This window comes from Acanthisitta chloris, unplaced genomic scaffold, assembly GCF_000695815.1.
Source record: "Acanthisitta chloris isolate BGI_N310 unplaced genomic scaffold, ASM69581v1 scaffold2535, whole genome shotgun sequence".
Lineage (NCBI taxonomy): Eukaryota > Metazoa > Chordata > Aves > Passeriformes > Acanthisittidae > Acanthisitta > Acanthisitta chloris.
The window spans coordinates 2348-11163 of record NW_008672952.1 but is presented as its reverse complement, the minus strand read 5'-3'; positions in this window follow the sequence as shown (position 1 = coordinate 11163).

Genomic DNA, 8816 nt, shown 5'->3' with positions numbered 1-8816 from the left:
GAAAGACCTGGGGAATTTGAACAGAAAATAGAGACTCTCCTGTCATACTTTTATTGTACAGAAGGTGACAAAAAACACATAAAAAACCACTTAAGGAACTCAGTTCCTGCCTGCAGGAGTCTCTCATGAAGATGCCTTTTCTGTCAAGCACTTAAACACAAACCAAGACAGGAAAACCAGAGAGAGAGGAGTGATCTGACACCAGGTCATGAGAAACTGCCAACAGGGCTGTGGGTCTGAACTGCCATTCCCCTTCTGAGGGAGAAAAGAAAAACCTCTGATGCCAAGGAAAACCTCTGTGGGGCTGGATGATCACACAGAGTGACACAGAGTGCTCAGCTCTGCCTTGAGCTGCAGTTCTGTCAGTAAAATATTCCTCTCTCAGCAATGCAATGTGTTCCCCACTTCACCTAAAGACCTACAGCCCTGGCAGTGTCTCCCCTCCCAAACCTTCTCCCTGACAGTTGCTGTGTGGTGTCAGGAAGAGCAGCTGAAGGAGGAGTAAAGCAGGAACTCGGAGCAAAGGTGCCCCAGTACATCCAGTACACCCAGAACACTCCCTCTGGCAGGGAAACAGCCTGTTCCTAGAAAGAGCCACGGCTATAAGTGTCACCTGAAGCACAGCTCAGACAGCCAAGCCAGTTCTGCAGGGACACATCAGCTCTGTTCCCACCCTGTGTTACACACAGGCAAGCTACACATCAAGCACCTTGTTTGTACAGCATGTTCTGCAGGAGAATCCAGGAGGGAAAAATCAACAAAACACAACCTCGGAAACATCAAAGTCCAAACAAGAACTCCTCTGGTCCAGAAGCATTTTCTGGGCTAAGTGCATGCCAACCATCTGACTGCAGGCCAGGAAATCGATGTTTAATTTTAGTTTGAGAGCCCATTACAAAGTGCTGATTCCTCATTTCAGTGTCTACATTATGCAGAGACCACTGCTGTGCCGGGGGCTGGAGGGCTGGCTGGGAATTGCTGAGCAGCAGTTGTAGGGGTAATAATACTACTGAAAATAAGATTTAGAAAGAAGCAGATTCTTCATTGCTCTTAATTGAATCCACAGCAACTGCACTGTTAAACATTCTCCCTTTTATCCAGGTCCTGACTACCCAAACTCCCTTCACGCACGTATTCAACTGATTATTAATAAAGCATGACCCAGTCCATTAGAAGTTGATGAAATACAAAGGGGTTAGGTTTTTCTCAGCTTCTCCTGGCAAACAAACCTGTTCTGGGGAGATACAACCCAAGGGTGTCAAAATGCAAAAGCCTTTCATGAGGAAATCCAGTGGAACGTCTTCAAAAATCTTGAAAAATCACCTTGAAAGGCATTGGCTCTGCAAAGACAATTCCAAATCCACTAAAGGTAATTGGGTGGGAAAGCACAGCAAGACACTTGTGCTCACAACTGTGTCAGCACCTCATGGGAGAGGTTAGCAGCCACGGCAGAGCTGCTGCTCTACAGGAGAGACTGTGTTCATATAGAGTGTTAACTCAAGGGACCCTGAGCTGACAAGTCATTAAGGCTCATCATTATCCCACCAGGACCCCCCTGGCTCTATGGACCCACTAGCAAGTGGCTCTAGGAAAAACACCTTTCCCTGCACAGCCCCTCAGGCTGCTCCGTGTTTGTGTTGCCTCTGCAAGACAACCCTGACCTCCCTTTAGTTAATACCACCAAAGAAAAACAAGGTCCCATGCAATTTATTACCACCACAAACACTTCCTATATTTCAAGACCCCAACAAACATCATAGCACAACATTAACGGCTCAATAAACTTTGGAAAGCCACGAGCACTTTGACAAATGCTATAAACCTCCCTGGCCCAGCCTCTTGCTGAAGTGTTTTTCCCGAAGTGCACATACATCAGTTTTGCCCCAGGGTCACCAGGGAATGCCCTACATTGTCGCCAGGCACTTTGGAAAATTGCTTTTCAAAGGCTGCCAAGGTCTGGAGGTTGCCAAGGCTCAGGCAGAGCTCTGCAAAAACCACTGCACACCCCACCAAGGCTCCTGCAGCCAGCCCAGCACCAAGCCACGTAAAGCACCAGCAGACACATCCCTCTGCAACAGAGCTGCCTGGAAATGTCCATATTTTTGAGGAAATTTAAAGATCTGGCTTTTTTTTTTTTTTTTTAGTGTTTACTAACCATTCTGTACTCCAACAGGAAGTTCAAAATCAGAGGAGACAGAGCTTCTACTTCCTCACCAGAATATTTTTTCCTCTGACATTTGTCTCACTGAAAATAACCAATTTGCCAAAAAGAAAAAGCAGGGGAAAAAAAAAAGAAAATGTTGATGTTTCATCCTCCTTCTTTGTGTAGAATTTGTCCTTTCCATTCCCATGCAGTGCCAGTGCTGCTCCCTACACAGAGATGTGGTGGGAGCACAGACACACTCAGAGCCCCCTGAGACCCTCAGGAGCTCTTCACTGCTCTCCTGAGCATCACACCTTGCTCAAGTGTGGCCCAAGTAACTCTTTTCCTAACCAGGCATGTCCTTCTGCCTGTATGTTTTACTGTCCATTTTATTTACTAACTGCTGGACTTGCAGTTAATGAGAGGGTTGAACCCAAAGAGCTTCAGTTCCTTTTACAGTCAAAAAAACTATACCAATACATTGATTAATTCAGATTGCAGATATTAGAATGTACAGGAGATGCTTAGGAACACTCTCTGGGTAGCAAAGATGTATATAATTATTAATAAAAGTGCTTAGAAAATACTTAATCTATTGATCCCAAGGCAATTAAAGAACTTCTCTCCATTTTCTTTCCATTAGCCTGGAGAGGTAGGTCCTCTCTGGCCCATGGCCAGTGGCATGTGAGCAGGAGCTGAGCACTGCTGTGAGAGCCAGCAGGTCTTCCTCAGAGATGAGTCACGAAATGAAAATCAGGGTTTAAAAGACACAGATGATCAAACACTCCCTGAAGGGGCTGGGGAAAGCCAGGGATGGATGGTAACTCCTACCTGTTGTTCCCAGGGTTGTGTATCCTGGTGACCTGGGACTTCCCAGCTGCTCCCCAAGAGAGATGCTTCAAACAGCCTGAGGCTGGTGCTGCCAGAGTGCTGCTCCAGGGCAGGGCAGGGCCAGCTGAGGCCACAGCAGCAATTTTCAATTCAAAGCACTTGCAAACACATCCTGCATTTATGCTCCTGTAGCCTCTGTATCTGAGGGTCACAGGTCCTGCCTTCCCCACTCCCCCAGTACCTTCAGCATCAGTGACAAAGAACAGGAGGATTTCCCATGATATGAGTTTTCTTTGAGGTGAATCCATGTCTTGGCATCTCCACAAACAGCACCAGTAATGTGCTGCGAGCAGCAGGGCAGCGACACATGAGAAAGCATCTCAATGACTCTCCCACCTGCATTCACAGGGAATTATTATTCACCATGTCCATTACTGGCACACCAAGAGGTCCCAGCCAAAATAAGCCTCTATTTCCCTGGGCTCAGCACAAGAGCCAGTCCTTCTCCCCTGCAGTCTGGAGAGAGCCAAGATGCAGCAGGGACAGAGGAGAGAAAAATCCCCTTCACAGCCCAACCCTTCACAGAAACTCCTAGGAGGTTACAGCCCCTTTGAGCCTTCAGCTAAGAAACTAATCAATTACTAAAGTAATTCATTTCAGTGGAATTTATCAATGCATCAAGAACCCAGAGGACATTCAGGAGCTGGGAGAGTATTCCCAAGCAATGGGGTTTTGAGCAGTTGGAGAGGGGAAGGGCAGAGGGAGCAACACACAAACAAGTTGGGGCAGCAGTAGCTTTCAGAAACACCCACTCACCAAGACCCAGGGCACCAGCAAACCTTTGTGTGCCCTGTGTTCCCTTGACTTTCCCTGGTTTCTATTCCCTCCACACACTGCCTTGGCAGGGTTAATGCCTTTGCACCACAGGCTCCGATGAGTTCCCTGAGAAGTCGTCAGATGGATCTACACCACTGTGAGTTCTCCTTTGTATCTAGGACTCCTTCCTGACATTGGTCTTTAAAAAGCAACACCATTCATATGAAAAGTTGATTAATTCCACTTGTTATAATTATCCTCACAAATAAAACCAGCTATTCCCCCCTGTGAACACGGGGGATAATGGTCCTTAGCCTTAGCAGTAAAGCATTTCAGTTCCAGGGGTGAGAAGCTCAGTACCAAGCAGCACTAAGTGTTATTATTAAACTATCATTAAAAGCATTTCAGGAAAAGTTCACAAACTGCAGGGATTTCTGTCATCACAGTGACTGGCTGGGACAGAAGTTGGGCCGAGCAATACTGCCAAAATCACAATGGTACCAAATTCCCCCCAAATTCAGGAGTCTCAACTGGAATGATCCTAGGAAGGGACTCACTCCCTACTGCAGCTCCCTATGGGACCAACTCCCACCAGAGTGGGACTGGGGGGCTGCTCCACCCCCACTGTGCTCCTAGAAGGTGCTCAGCACTGTGGCAAACCTAAGAAGTCCATCAGGAGAGAGCCTGGAGCAGGGAAACACCAATACTCCATCACACAGCTGCAGAAACCCTCAGCCAAGTGGTGCCCCAGCAGACACCAGGCACTGGAAGGCTCTGGAAGATTTGCATGACACAGGCAGAAATTCACTGCCTGTGTTTTATTCCCTCCCTTCCCCTGTTTAGTCTTGACAGCTGAACCAGGCAGCACAACCCAACAGGACCAGGCAGCAGCTCCCTGCACTGCCCAGTGAGTCCTCAGCAGAGTTGGGGAGACTTGTCCAATAAACCAGAGCACTGGAGTTTCGGGGAAGGAAGAACCCTCTGGAAAGCACAGAGGAGAGTGGATTTAGTAGCAGCAAAAGAGCTGGAAACAGAAGGAAGCCTTTGAAGAGCTGGGCTGATGGAGAGAGATGGAAAAATTATGTAAAGTAAGAAAACACAGGCTGCGAGCCCGGAGGGGGACGGGCTGATACAAGAAGAGCCTTTGATTTCTCTCATCTTCCCAGAGTTCTCTGCTCTAACATTTCAAATGTTACCAATTTCCAAATGTTATTGTTTTGAAGAGAGGACCCAGGACTTGAGAAACTGCCCACTAATAGGCAGCAGTGCCCTGTGGCTTCTCTCCCACCCAGTGCCACGAGCAGCACCCCACGAATCCCAGTGCCAGGGGCTCAGGTTGGTCCCCGTGGATGGATGAGGTGATTCCCAAATATAACCCCTCTCAGCTGTCCTGGGAGAGGGATGGCAGATCCCCCTCACCAAGTAACTCCCCAAGTACCCAGAGAGTTGGCAAGAGCTGTTACATAACTGCGACGCAAGAGCCTCTCGCGCTGAATCCCAGAACTGTCATCGCAGCCTTTGCAAACCCATTTTTACCTCTCTAAGTGTGGCTCATCAGCAACGAGCACGAAAGCTGCAAACTCAGTATGTTAACTTGGGACTCCTTTAGCAGGGAGAAGGAGAAATAGAGCAAACCCAAGCAGCGGCGGAACAAATAACCCTACAAAGCCACGATGCCTCCGACACGGCTCCGGTGTCCGTGGTGCATTTTACATGCTCACAAAGCAGAGCAACGAGACCCTGAGGCTTTACAGTGACTCCTAATCTCTTCCCACTTCTCAACAAAGCCAATGGCATGTTAAAATGGTCGGAGGAGAAACTGGAGGTGAGCGTATACCTGTCACGGCTGCTCAACCCAGCGAGGAAATTAAGAGCCCTGGGGTAAAAAATTCTAAATATATAACTGCAAGGGAAGCATGAAAAGTCTCCAGGCAGAGCACAGTAATCAGACACGGCCAAGTCACTTTTCCAGGTGAGTACATAACAGGGTCACTATCTGCTTCCCAAGATTTAATGGGAGCAGCGCCGGGTGCTCAGCCAGGCAGAGTTGGCAGCGGTGCCAGCAGGGACTGGCAGCACCTCCCGGAGTGTGAGTCAGCCCTGGAGCTGTGCAGGGAGCAGAGCTGTGAGGGAGCAGCAGGCAGGGGAGGCAGAGATGGCAGAGGAGGTGGCAGGGCAGCCCCCAAACCCAGCCAGGAGGAGCTGGGGGCTCCCCCAGGGCTGGGTGAGTGCTCTTCTCTGCCAGCAGCTGCTGCGTGTTCCTCCCGGCAGTAATGATCTTTGCACCATAAATGCTGATTGCTTTAAGCATTTGTGCAGTGCTTTCTCCCCGGGAAACAGCTTGGAAACAGCCCTGGGTAGTGCTGGTGATACCTGCAGGAGGAGCGAGGCAGGAGAGGTCGGGAGGAGCAGTAAGCCCATATTGTGTGGTGGAATTACAGGTCACTAACATCCCTCCAGCCTTTCCAAAAGTCTGAGCACTGTGGCTCCTTTCTAGGGCCAGGACCTTCCCCTTGCTGCTCTCCTACTGCAGGTGGCTGAGCTGAGACTCAGAGAAAGGTGAGGGATGCTCTGGGCATCCTCAGCCAGCAGCCAAGGGCAGAACAGAGAGCAGCAGCACCCCCCAGCTCCTGTGGCACATTGTCCTGTCACCCTCCTCTACAAGGGACACCCTGATTCCCCAGGACTCACCCCAGCTTTTCCCAAGGGATGCAATAGGCAGTAAGAGCTGGAGATGTGCCTTGTGCCTCCCCAAACACCTTTCCTGAACCCTTTGAGCACTTGGTTCCTAGCCCAGCAGCAAAGTGCCTTCAGGAGCAGGGGATGCTCCAGATGAGGACACACCACAGCACAGGCAGCTCCCTCACTGCTGCAAAACACCTCTCTAGGTTCCCTGGCAGAGCTCACCAGGAAACAATTTCACAGAGATATTCAAAATGCCAAAGCGATTCCCACTTCGCAGCCTTAAAGGACTCCACACCTTTTTTCTGCATGACATTATTGCAGCAATTTTGCTCCCAAAGTATTAAAATGATAATGAAGTGTGGCTCAGTGTTTACTTATTAAATGGCACTAAGGGTTTCTATTTAAAAAGTGGAGAATTTTAGCATCTAAAAGCCTTATTAAAACTTTTAAATAACATTAAAAACACAACAAACAACACAAAATTCCAAGAAAAACAATCAACATTCAAAGGAGAAACTGAGGCTTTGGGACTCTCCATCTGCTCTGCCAATTACATCTCATGGTAATAACATTTTCTTCCTTCCCCAGGGTCGCTGGATCATGCCAGGTACCATTTCCCATACACTTATCATTCCTGTCACCATTCTTTTTGTAATACATTATATAAGACAGATTAAATGGCAAGTCCATATAAAGAGGAATTCACAATGTGCTGCAGAAATGAGGCATGAACTCCGTGGAGTCTGTGACAGCCTCATCAGGATGTGTGGGAAGGACTAGAACAAGGGGTTGTACCAGACCATTGATCTCCAAGTACGTTTCTTATTTTAACTTCAATAAGAGAAATTTGCTTACCCATCAACATGGTGCTGTAGCTGAGAGTTCTGCCATGAGACAGAGTCCCTGCAGGCAGGTGATGGGCTCAAAGTCCCATGTGCAATGCCCAAGTCACAGCTCATGCCATGTCCAGACTCTGTCAGGGATGTGACAAACAGGTTCTCTGTCTCTACACATTCAGCCAAAAGAAAAGATCAGCACCAGGGCACTAAAGGGAAAGGAAGGGGTTTTGTGTAATTGGGCCATTCAGAATATCACCACAAACAGGTATCACATCCCCCAAAAGCCTTAAATACAGCACTTAGGCCATGGTGAAGGTCTTTTACAATGGCAGGTACCCCTTGTTGTGTTCACTGAAATAAATGAGTAACATGGGCAGTGGCTGCACAAAACTCTGTGTTCCTGAGGTAAGAGGCTCCAGGAATTCCAGGCACCCTGGAATTCTCCCCAAAGGTGCCTACACATGTGAGAGCTTTGGTGCCTTCTGCCGAGCACACCCAGTCAGGAGCAAAAGCTCAGCTAAAGCCACAGAAAATTCTATTAAGTCAAGTTATCCCCCATTTGCCTTATCTTCTTGTCAGCTTTTGGTTCAGCTCCCATGACCAAATCATCTGTTGGGAAGGGAAATATCTGCTCCAGGAGACAGTGTGACAGCAGATGCTATTTCACGGCTGCCAGGCCTCGACTGCCTCATACACTTACACTAAAATGCACTGTAAAAAATGTCTTGGCCTGTTCTCATCTCTCACATAAAGACACACAAAAAAAATTAAAATGAACAGGCTGCAATTTTTTACACAGTCTTTCCTCAAAGACTGAGCTGCAAACACCATCCTCTCCATTTATATCCACCCTGGCCAGGCAGGAGATTTTAGGACAAAAGATGGTTTAATAAACAGACATTTATAACTAGTGTCAGATCTTGCTGCTTCATCATCTGGAAAAAGAGTCCATTAAACCAAGTGAGAAACTCCCTGATCACTAAGGGTGCCTAATGGGATTAAAATTAAATTGTATAATGACTGTCTTAATATCTGTACCAGCAGGTTCAGCTGTACTCTTCTCTCCCTGAAAGTTGGTAGTGTAAAAAAGGCTTAGAGGGGAAAAAAGGCCTTAAAAGTGGGGATAATTATTCTAACTCCCAAAAGTTGCTCAAGAAAAGCAGCCAAAGGGCCCCAGAGTGGATCTCAGTGCTCTTCTGCTCTCACTAACACTCTCTGGATCAGCAGCACATCCAAACACAGAGCTGGAAAAGAGCACAGGACTCATCCAGCCATGCCTTTCATCTCAGTCCCTTATAATTCCCTGCAGCAGGGAGAAATGTCCCTCCTTTGCCTTCTCCCTCCTGCTAAAATCCTGTTCCATGCTCCCCTCACCAGCTCCCTGAGGAGCAGCTCAGTCCCTGGGGTTTGAGCCCTGGGTTTGCTCCTTATCAGAGCTGTTGGGTGTTTTTTGTAACTCATAACATTGGGAATCTGTCCCTTGTACACGTGCAGAGAGGTTT